Source organism: Coffea eugenioides, chromosome 6 (assembly GCF_003713205.1).
Source record: "Coffea eugenioides isolate CCC68of chromosome 6, Ceug_1.0, whole genome shotgun sequence".
NCBI classification, from domain to species: Eukaryota; Viridiplantae; Streptophyta; class Magnoliopsida; order Gentianales; family Rubiaceae; genus Coffea; species Coffea eugenioides.
In genome coordinates this window covers 28,471,134-28,483,257 of record NC_040040.1, presented here as the reverse complement: position 1 = coordinate 28,483,257, position 12,124 = coordinate 28,471,134, and the positions used below count along the sequence as shown (strand labels likewise).

Sequence of the window (12,124 nt, the reverse complement as noted above, 5' to 3'; positions counted from 1 at the left end):
CCCACCATATATATTTCAACTTTCAATCCACTGAACTGCAGGAAGCAGTCATAAAAAGGTGCAAGCACATCATCAACTAATCTACGGGCAATTCTAACATGTTCCAATTCTTTCTTGTTCTGTTTCTGCCTTTACACTAGAATCAACAGGTAAAATTCTCTCCTTTGCTAACTCCAAATCCATTGCATCCCTGCTTTCAGCAGCCAAATCCAATGGTTCATGGATATAAAACCAAGCACATATTAGATAATAAATCACATTTACTACTTGTATTCCAGTTATCAGCCAGTAGTAATTCTCCAATCTTCCGTGATTGAGATTCCTATCAGGCAGCCAATTTCTTTCTTTACCACTGTATTTATGAACTGAAGAGACTAAGATGGACCTCTTTCGAAAAAAAAAATGGTGGACCTGAAATATATCCATGTGTTCAAAGTACCACAAATGGGGCTTTATGTTACATCATAGAATTGGGCGGCACCAATTTGGGCTAGACCATATTAGTCCCCCCAAGTAATCCCATAGCATAACTGAGTATATTTTCGCAAGAGCCCCTTAATCCCAAATAAATCCCACTCAATGCTCCCCCACCATCATCAGGCTGCACTTAAATAAAAAATCGAATTCTCAACCTTTTTTTCTAGTACCACCAGGAAATTCTAAGAAAGAAAAATTGAGAAAAGTGGAGAGGCAAAACAGACAAATGCTTGCAGAAGACTCAAATTTGTTTCTCAAAAGCGATCACACTAGGTGAAATATGATCAGCACACAAAAGAATTTGTCATCCAATAACAGTTTCTAGTTATTTCTATTCTCAACTGAAGTTCAAGAATCTAAAACATAAATCCCAACTCTTTCTTGTTCGGTAAAACTTGAATCCTTGTTTCATGCATTTATATATCATGAAACTGATGGCAATTTAATCTGCTTAGCATATCGTTAAGGATAATAAATATATAAGAGGAGAGCAATAGAATCTACAATTGTGATCGTGGGGAAATAATTCATCAACTCTCATGTATTAGGCTTAACAGGTTGGAATAGAACAAATGACACAAGGAAGAAACTCACGTACCCACCTCTCAATTTGTAGCAAAGTAAGCATGATACGGAATGCAATATCTTAGTTCCTGAAAAAGCCAAAATGATTTTTCCTTTTAACTTACGTACCAAAGTGATGTTATTGGTATTCACTGCCAGCCCATGGTGGAAGCAAGACAGCTAAGATGACCCTGCCACACAAGCACATGGAAGAAGACCTCGTAGTTCCTCCTTAAACACAAAAGAACAATAATTGCATTAGATATAGTAATCTGGTCAGTAGACTTTGGCACTGGTTGATTTTCAACTCATTTATATGTGAATGATGCACCTGAAAGACGAGAAAGCCTTCTCTAACCAAGGCTCATTGTTGCCAGTCACAAGAAAGCCACAAATAATTCAAACCTTGTCCACTGGTAGTAATTGCTTAATTGCATAACATTCAATGACACTAAATAATCAATTAGAGGCCTGCAAAGACATTTACAACTAAAGCAATTAAAATCAGTCATGTGAATTTGAGGACAAAGTAAAGCAATGTTTAGAAGTAAGAGCATATCAACAAATGCTGGCATTCTCCACCTACAATTAAAAAAGGCACTACACATATATATGCAATCGATCAATCATCAGTTCCACATTATATGCCTATTCCTTTTTACTACTACTTCCTCCATGTCCTCTGTTTTTTGTTGGTAGATAGCAACTTGTCTGGTTTCTCAGGTTGCTATGTTAATATGATTATTACACCAAGCCCAAGTCACCAGAAAAAATGCTTTCTGAATTGTGTACAAAAATGCTATCTGAATTGTATAATACTTAACACAATTCAAAAAAATGCCATCCAAACAATCAGGTTGCTAATTTCATATGTTTGATTTTTCAAAAAGTTAAGGAGTTTAATAAAACATTAACCCAGCAATTCCTACCAAAATATTCAAGCCAGTGATGATTTTACAAACTCAGATTGGTGGAACTAAAAAGAAAAGAGAAAGGAAAGAAACGAAAATAGCCAGAACTGAATAATAGACAAAAAAAGGAAAAAAGAAAAATAGCCACAGCTGAATCAACCACTAACTACTTGTTTCTGCTTTTCACGTTTCATTATTTCAAGCACAAATTCAACGTGGTAATCAAAGATTTGCCAATTAGCTATACAACAAGCCATTATCAGTAGCAGAACTTACATTAAGTACTTCAAACATAGTGATTATGATTTCAAGTAGATGTTAGTCAGACTGTGATTTTACGTACTTACATCAATATATGCATCAATTGACATAGGGACGACAGTATTCAGAAGACTATCTAACAAATACTTGTTTTCTCCATTTATTTGGAAGTTCTCATTCCTCACTACAAAGACGCCTGCTAACAAGGAAATTCTTCTGGTACTTGACCGCGGGGCCACAACAAAGCTTTTGATTTGCCAAGTCCAAAAGGAAGACACATAACTCATTCATGAAGCATTCCAATGACTTCTTGGAACTTAAAGAATAGAGTGAGATTTCCCCCGCTCATTAACACAAAACACACATAACACATCCTTCTTTATTAGTAGCTATAGGCATGGAAGATATTGTGGCAGATTCTACTGCTTTGTCTATTAACTTGACCAGGTTGAAAATTGTTTGCCAGTCTTAGCCATGAATGCCGAGGAGCATTTGAAAAAAAAAAAATTTGAAAAAAAAAAAAGAGATACAGGAAGGAACAATGACAGCATTATGCCTTTTGCCTTCTGTGAGTACTTTCATAGCGTGAATTTAATTTCACTAAAACTGATGATGCGTACTTAAGTCAATTTAAAAATTGACTCCATCCTTCTGCCAGCAACATTACATATTTGATAATTTATTGTACATATTTTGCATGAACCTTATTCTATTTACAAATAAATAACAACCAACCATGATATGCCTGATTATATGTAAATGTCTGAGAATAATATTTTATTTATGGCTAGTCATGGATGAAATTTAAAGATGACGACACAACCAGAACACAAGGGTTGTTCAACTTCATATGCAGCAAGACAAATTGTGAAGAATAAGCAAATGACTAACCGTATGAAGCGAGTATGCGCCACTGAGACGTGAGATCCATGCCTGTCATGCTGAAAAATCAGAGATTAATTTGACAGAGAGTAAAGAGTTAATCACATAGTATTTCTTTGGATTAGGAACAACAACAGCACTTCCTTAGTCCTCAAGCCTTAATACTTCATCTTCGATACTCAAGTAATGGTATGGCTTTCAATTTGCCTGAACTAATCAATACATAATAATAATTCGTGTCAAATTATGACTAGATCCGATCAAAGACTAAAAGACTGACTAGACAATTCAGATCCAGTATGCCACAATGCATTTTACAAAATTAAGCACTTAGGCTTCAATTATGAGTTATTGAAGAAACAAAAACAAAGCCTCATTCTTTTCCATAGTTCCTTCAAGCTTCAGTCTGCGATTATTGCCAAAACATTAATCCTCCACAGGAAAAGACTCTGTATGAGTTCTGAAGTATTTCAACCGAAGTACAACTTTCATGCTTCTTTTTTGCAGAAACCAAAGAGATGCAAAAAATTCTACGAATTATGCTGAAATAAAATTTGCAACTAAGAGTAATCCATAAATTTGAAATGCATATCCAGAAAACCTTCCCAACTTGAGCAATTAGGAAATACGTTTCGGAAATTCGTTTGCTTTGTCATTTTTACAAATACGTTTTGGGCATTAGAGAAAACCGAACTTTTTCTTTCAAATTTATTTCTAACCTGTCCGAACTCACAACCGATGTTTCAGCAACACAAAAATTAAGAGAACCCAACAAATAAGCTACCATTATTGGAGCACAAACAAGAAAGTAAGGTCATGAAAAGCATTTAAAATTGGAGCACAAAATTTGAATTTCAGATAATGACAATACGGCGATAGCGATAGCGATGGCGATGGTGATAGCGGTGGTGGGCTGAAAAAAACCAAAAAAAAAAAAACCAAAGAAACTTCACCGTGCTTTTCTGATGAAGAAATTCAGCCACGACAATAGTGGTGGCGAAGTCTGGTCGGCAAACAATGACTCCCTATTCCTCGAATTCCCTGTTTAGTTCTGACTTTGGATTTGCTTTTCTTTTCTTTTTTCCTCGATTTCTTCTGTTTATTTAGGTGGATGATTGTGAAGATTGTGAAGGGATTTTGTGTAGAAAGAAATGTTGATTAATGATTCTAGGGAATGAATGTCTGAAATGTCTGAGACGAGAGTGAGTTTTGTCCGATGAATTGGAGAACAAGAATGAGTCGGTCCACTGACCGCTTCAATCTTGCTTCTGAAATGCCATTGAAGTTACCTAAAAGTACAGTATAACCGGTCCATGGGCACTGTGGCAAGTCCAGCTCGCGCTTTTAGTAGTAAGGACTGAGGATGTATAAAATAAATCAAAAAATACAGCTGAGCGTATCAATGATACGATTCTGATTCTGGCTATGTTATTTCAAATAGGTAGTAAATTATGAAGTACAAATAACAAAAATAATAATTACCATGATTTGTTACAAATAATAATAAAAAATATATTACTAATAGTAATAATAATAGAGAATTTTTAGACGGACAAGAAACAATGGCCAGCACACCTAAATTACCACATAAATGCAGAAATCTGTATTGATTGCTCTCCCTATTTATACACTTTCTTGATTTACTTTCCCTTCTCCAAAAAACTGGTTTCCGTGATCAGTCAAAAGCGCTAACTTGAAGTTACTAAGTTTAAACATGGTTTCTCTTGTGTTTTTGAGTCAGCACTTCCTTCTACATTGTGTATCCTTTTTTGCTAATTTCCTCTAGATTCCTTAAGGAAACAATTATTCCCTTTCATTTTCTTCTGCAAAAAAAAGGAAATGTCTTGTCTTATAATTGTGAATCAAACTTCTATTCCCTTCAACCTTTTCCCCTCACCCACGAAAGGAAGAAACTATAAAACCCTAAGCTTTATAGTCTTCTTCACAAGAAAGTGGCTATAGTAGATCGATTTCTTGAGTTCCAGGTACGTTATTCAATAATGTCGTCTTTAATACTATTTTATTTGAGTACCAAAGCATATTTAATTTGATAGCGAATCTATGATTGTTGCAATGTTTCTAAGAATGCACATGCGTATCTGAGCATTTATTTTATCTGATTATTTTAGACTTTTCAGTCTTTCAATTATATTTGTTGCTTATTAAATTTTTTTTCTTATTTTCGATTTTTGTAATTGTTGTTGTATACATCGGTATGAAGTTTGTGAAGGAGATTTGACTGGGTTTTTCGAGGGATATGTGCATCATAAAAAATGCTCAATTGCAAATTTCTTTGTTAAAAGAAGGAAAAAAAAACTAAAAAAGTAACTGATAATTAGAAAATTAAGAGCATAATTGAAATTCAAATAATTGGCATGCATCTATTCCAGTGCTATAATATATACAGGAGTCAATAGCATTTGTCTTAAAAAAAAAAAAGCATTTGTCTAGAATATAATTTTTACACCATGAAAAGACTTGGACTAGCATTGTTAGGCATATTTAAGGAAAAAGTACCCAAAAGTTATAGTACACTGTTTCAGTTTGCAATACGTGATCTTTCTCATCAATTCTGCTCCTCATCAATATCACTAGGCTAATTATTGATTTCTCATTTTGTTTTTCATCACATCCTCTACAGCAACAACGATTTGCCATGAAGTTCCTTGGTTTCAATTTCTTTGCTCGGAAACGACAAGTTGAAATACCTCCTCAAGTCGAGCAAGAGGAGTTGATGTTCATGGTATATTCTACTACAATTTCCTTTTCATCAAAAGTTAAATTTAGATAATTAATTTCTCAATGCTTAATCTCTCACTCATTTAATTGGTTTCTGTATTTCATTTTACTTTCTTCAGAATTGTGTTATAAAAATGAATAGGCTTCAAAAGGGGTGGCAAAAGGCAAGAATACAAATAATTGATTGTATCCAAGGTATTGTTAAAATTTCACTTTGTTGTTCCCTCTTTATTCATTTTCTTTTTTCCTCTATTGTTTCATCACTTCGCATACGTTGCTGTCTCTGATTTAGTTGTAAGTAGAATAGTCTTGGTCACAGAAAATTAAGGGATTTTCCCTTCAACACCTGTGTGTATTGATGTTTTGCTATATGATTAAAAAGAAATAGATATAATACAGTTGTGTTGTGTGTGATTCAATTCAGTTATTGTATACGCTGAAAATTTTTATTTGCAATCAAATTAATCGTTATAATGTTGTAATGAATACATGTGAAATATTTATTTATATGCGTCACTTTTTTCACGAATATAATAATACACCAACTCTATACCAAATAAGATAATAAATACAACAACTAGAGCGAATCACACGGAATCACTGCCCCTAGTCCAAACAAAAAGTATTGCTATTATTGCTAACAAAAAAAAATGTCGAATTTGTTTCCCATATTACTTAAGTGTCCTTGTAATTCACAAGTCTTGCATTATAGAGTGGCTGAGAAAAGTGCTTTAGTTTTTCTTAATTAATTATCCAGAATTTTCAGTGGTTAGTTTTGAGCCTTCAACGCATATAATTTATATTCCAGAAATTATGGACTGACTGAATCTAAATGCTTAATTTGTTTGGCTAAATCTTGGCATGGATTCATTTCTCTTCTCTACACCATCAGTTCGCAATTATAAAGGGGAACAAGACGGAACAATGATACTATCAGGAATGTGTCATCCCACGGAGCTCTTAAGGACGATTTGGAATTGCAAAAAGAAAGCCGAGCTGTGTTGGTTTGAATATGGAAATTGCTCCAGCTATTTGTACGGGCCAAGCGGCGGAGTTCCTTGCCCACCACCACCAAATCCACCCTCAAACATACCTGCCGCAAGTGCTAGTTATCAAGCAGGAAGAGGTACTGGAATTGCTACCCGAAGTGCTAATGATCAAGCAGCAAGGAGTGGAAATGCTACCCGAGATGGCAACAAAATCCACTACTAAGTAGTGGTGGAGGCATTAGTTGTTATGTGGTTTAAGGTTGAAGGGCAGGCTGAGATTTACTTTTTGAAGGGATTACGTTACAATAAGTAGTGTTTTTTCGAGCAACTGATGATATTTGACAGGAACGTTATAGAACTTGATTACGTTTTTTGCCTATTTATCTATATTGGAATGAGGGGAATTTGCTCTTTACTTTTTTGTCAAGACTACCGCATATTGATTAAGAATCTTATGAGCCGTTTGTTTAAAATTTCAGAATCACTATCACTATATGCATCACAAATTGTAGAGCATGAAAGGCTTAACCAAAAAAGTAAGTGAGAGAGCAAGATCTTGGAAGTGGCAGTTGAAAGTAACTGGGAACTTGGCACTGAGAATCTAATTAAAGTGCCCTAGCACAGCACAATAAAAGGAACAAATTCATGTTTCCCCCACCATATATATTTCAACTTTCAATCCACTGAACTGCAGGAAGCAGTCATAAAAAGGTGCAAGCACATCATCAACTAATCTACGGGCAATTCTAACATGTTCCAATTCTTTCTTGTTCTGTTTCTGCCTTTACACTAGAATCAACAGGTAAAATTCTCTCCTTTGCTAACTCCAAATCCATTGCATCCCTGCTTTCAGCAGCCAAATCCAATGGTTCATGGATATAAAACCAAGCACATATTAGATAATAAATCACATTTACTACTTGTATTCCAGTTATCAGCCAGTAGTAATTCTCCAATCTTCCGTGATTGAGATTCCTATCAGGCAGCCAATTTCTTTCTTTACCACTGTATTTATGAACTGAAGAGACTAAGATGGACCTCTTTCGAAAAAAAAAATGGTGGACCTGAAATATATCCATGTGTTCAAAGTACCACAAATGGGGCTTTATGTTACATCATAGAATTGGGCGGCACCAATTTGGGCTAGACCATATTAGTCCCCCCAAGTAATCCCATAGCATAACTGAGTATATTTTCGCAAGAGCCCCTTAATCCCAAATAAATCCCACTCAATGCTCCCCCACCATCATCAGGCTGCACTTAAATAAAAAATCGAATTCTCAACCTTTTTTTCTAGTACCACCAGGAAATTCTAAGAAAGAAAAATTGAGAAAAGTGGAGAGGCAAAACAGACAAATGCTTGCAGAAGACTCAAATTTGTTTCTCAAAAGCGATCACACTAGGTGAAATATGATCAGCACACAAAAGAATTTGTCATCCAATAACAGTTTCTAGTTATTTCTATTCTCAACTGAAGTTCAAGAATCTAAAACATAAATCCCAACTCTTTCTTGTTCGGTAAAACTTGAATCCTTGTTTCATGCATTTATATATCATGAAACTGATGGCAATTTAATCTGCTTAGCATATCGTTAAGGATAATAAATATATAAGAGGAGAGCAATAGAATCTACAATTGTGATCGTGGGGAAATAATTCATCAACTCTCATGTATTAGGCTTAACAGGTTGGAATAGAACAAATGACACAAGGAAGAAACTCACGTACCCACCTCTCAATTTGTAGCAAAGTAAGCATGATACGGAATGCAATATCTTAGTTCCTGAAAAAGCCAAAATGATTTTTCCTTTTAACTTACGTACCAAAGTGATGTTATTGGTATTCACTGCCAGCCCATGGTGGAAGCAAGACAGCTAAGATGACCCTGCCACACAAGCACATGGAAGAAGACCTCGTAGTTCCTCCTTAAACACAAAAGAACAATAATTGCATTAGATATAGTAATCTGGTCAGTAGACTTTGGCACTGGTTGATTTTCAACTCATTTATATGTGAATGATGCACCTGAAAGACGAGAAAGCCTTCTCTAACCAAGGCTCATTGTTGCCAGTCACAAGAAAGCCACAAATAATTCAAACCTTGTCCACTGGTAGTAATTGCTTAATTGCATAACATTCAATGACACTAAATAATCAATTAGAGGCCTGCAAAGACATTTACAACTAAAGCAATTAAAATCAGTCATGTGAATTTGAGGACAAAGTAAAGCAATGTTCAGAAGTAAGAGCATATCAACAAATGCTGGCATTCTCCACCTACAATTAAAAAAGGCACTACACATATATATGCAATGGATCAATCATCAGTTCCACATTATATGCCTATTCCTTTTTACTACTACTTCCTCCATGTCCTCTGTTTTTTGTTGGTAGATAGCAACTTGTCTGGTTTCTCAGGTTGCTATTTTAATATGATTATTACACCAAGCCCAAGTCACCAGAAAAAATGCTTTCTGAATTGTGTACAAAAATGCTACCTGAATTGTATAATACTTGACACAACTCAGAAAAATGCAATCCAAACAATCAGGTTGCTAATTTCATATGTTTGATTTCTCAAAAAGCTAAGGAGTTTAATAAAACATTAACCCAACAATTCCTACGAAAATATTCAAGCCAGTGAGATTTTCCAAAATCAGATTGGTGAAACTAAAAAGAAAAGAGAAAGGAAAGAAACGAAAATAGCCAGAGCTGAATAATAGACAAAAAAAGGAAAAAAAAAAATAGCCACAGCTGAATCAACCACTAACTACTTGTTTCTGTTTTTCAAGTTTCATTATTTCAAGCACAAATTCAATGTGGTAATCAAAGATTTGCCAATTAGCTATACAACAAGCCATTATCAGTAGCAGAACTTACATCAAGTACTTCAAACATAGTGATTATGATTTCAAGTAGATGTTAGTCAGACCGTGATTTTGCGTACTTACATCAATATATGCATCAATTGACATAGGGACGACAGTATTCAGAAGACTATCTAACAAATACTTGTTTTCTCCATTTATTTGGAAGTTCTCATTCCTCACTACAAAGATGCCTGCTAACAAGGAAATTCTTCTGGTACTTGACCGAGGGGCCACAACAAAGCTTTTGATTTGCCAAGTCCAAAAGGAAGACACATAACTCATTCATGAAGCATTCCAATGACTTCTTGGAACTTAAAGAATAGAGTGAGATTCCCCCCGCTCATTAACACAACACATCCTTCTTTGTTAGTAGCTACAGGCATGGAAGAAATTGTGGCAGATTCTACTGCTTTGTCTATTAACTTGACCAGGTTGAAAATTGTTTGCCAGTCTTAGCCATGAATGCCGAGGAGCATTTGAAAAAAAAAAAGAGATACAGAAAGGAACAATGACAGCATTAAGCCTCTTGCCTTCTGTGAGTACTTTCATAGCGTGAATTTAATTTCACTAAAACTGATAATGCATACTTAAGTCAATTTAAAAATTGACACCATCCTTCGGCCAGCAACATTACATATTTGACAATTTATTGTACATATTTTGCATGAACCTAATTCTATTTACAAATAAATAACAACCAACCATGATATGCCTGATTATATGTAAATGTCTGAGAATAATATTTTATTTATGGCTACTCATGGATGAAATTTAAAGATGACGACACAACCAGAACACAAGGGTTGTTCAACTTCATATGCAGCAAGACAAATTGTGAAGAATAAGCAAATGACTAACCGTACAAAGCAAGTATGCGCCACTGAGACGTGAGATCCATACCTGTCATGCTGAAAAATCAGAGATTAATTTGAAAGAGAGTAAAGAGTTAATCACATAGTATTTCGTTGCATTGGATCAACAACAGCATCATCAACAACAGCACTTCCTTAGTCCTTAAGCCGTAATGCCTCATCTTCGATACTCAAGCAATGGTATGACTTTCAATTTGCCTGAACTAATCAATACATAATAATAATTCATGTCAAATTATGACTAGATCCGATCAAAGACTAAAGACTGACTAGACAATTTAGATCCAGTATGCCACAATACATTTTACAAAATTAAGCACTTAGGCTTCAATTATGAGTTATTGAAGAAACAAAAACAAAACCTCATTCTTTTCCATAGTTCCTTCAAACTTCAGTCTGCAATTATTCCCAAAACATTAATACTCCACAGGAAAAGACTCTGTAGGAGTTCTGAAGTATTTCAACCAAAGTACAACTTTCATGCTTCTTTTTTTCAGAAACCAAAGAGATGCAAAAAATCTACGAATTATGCTGAAACAAAATTTGCAACTAAGAGTAATCCATAAATTTGAAATGCATATCCAGAAACCTTCCCAACTTGAGCAATTAGGAAATACGTTTCGGAAATTCGTTTGCTTTGCCATTTTTACAAATACATTTTGGGCATTAGCGAAAACGGAACTTTTTTCTTTCAAATGTATTTCTAACCTATCCGAACTCACAACCAATGTTTCAGCAACACAAAAATTAAGAGAACCGAACAAATAATCTACCATTATTAACCTGAACTAAACCCACAAACAAGAAAGTAAGGTCATGAAAAGCATTTAAAATTGGAGCACAAAATTTCAATTTCAGTTAATGACAATACGGCGATAGCGATGGCGATGGTGATAGCGGTGGTGGGGTGAAAATTACTAAAAAACAAAAAACCAAAGAAACTTCACCGTGCTTTTCTGAAGAAGAAATTCAGCCACCACAGTGCTGGCGAAGTCTGGTCGGCAAACAATAGCTCCTCTCTATTCCTCGAATTCCCTGTTTTGTTCTGGCTTTGCATTTGCTTTTCTTTTCTTTTTTTCCTTGTTCTCTTCTGTTTTGTTAGGTGGATGATTATGAAGATTGTGAAAGGATTTTGTATAGGAAGAGATGTTGATTACTGATTCTAGGGAATGAAATGTCTGAAATGAGACTGAGTTCTTCAATCGCTCAAGTTGCTTCCGAGACGAGTGAGTTTTGTCCGATGAATTGGAGAACAAGAATAGGATGGCAATGGGGCGGGTGCCCGCGGGGCCTCTCGGCGCGGGGGTGGGGGGAATTTTTTTTCCCCATTTAGAAACGGGCCCCCGCCCCATCCCCAGCCCCGCCACCCGTAAAAAAAAAAATTATATATATATAATTATATATAATATGTAATTTAATTAATTATAAACTTATGATAATGATATTATTAGTTAGATGTATTATGTAATATATATTAGTGTATGTAATATAATTAATATTATTTCAATTATACGAATAATTAGACATGTCTACTAATAGAATTTATTAATTAGTTATACT

General features: G+C 34.9%; 2 long non-coding RNA genes across 8 annotated transcripts; both read right to left on the bottom strand.

Moving 5' to 3' along the window:
- Window positions 1–7: 7 nt before the first annotated feature.
- Window positions 8–4,395, bottom strand: LOC113773185. Of its 5 annotated transcripts, none has more exons than XR_003468766.1 (4): window positions 4,049–4,395; window positions 3,105–3,154; window positions 1,171–1,512; window positions 394–601 (listed from the first exon to the last, which is right to left on the bottom strand). It is a non-coding gene; the product is annotated as an uncharacterized LOC113773185 (long non-coding RNA). The 5 variants fall into 5 exon arrangements; XR_003468767.1 differs by having other exon boundaries at window positions 3,105–3,146; XR_003468765.1 differs by lacking the exon at window positions 4,049–4,395 and having other exon boundaries at window positions 1,171–1,272; window positions 1,373–1,512; window positions 3,105–3,936.
- A 3,474-nt stretch (window positions 4,396–7,869) lies between these two features.
- LOC113773197 lies at window positions 7,870–11,729 on the bottom strand. 3 transcript variants are annotated; one of them, XR_003468770.1, is made up of 5 exons: window positions 11,512–11,729; window positions 10,551–10,592; window positions 8,849–8,988; window positions 8,647–8,748; window positions 7,870–8,077 (listed from the first exon to the last, which is right to left on the bottom strand). It is a non-coding gene; the product is annotated as an uncharacterized LOC113773197 (long non-coding RNA). The 3 variants fall into 3 exon arrangements; XR_003468771.1 differs by having other exon boundaries at window positions 8,647–8,988; window positions 10,551–10,600; XR_003468769.1 differs by having other exon boundaries at window positions 8,647–8,988.
- Between the last annotated feature and the right edge of the window lie 395 nt (window positions 11,730–12,124).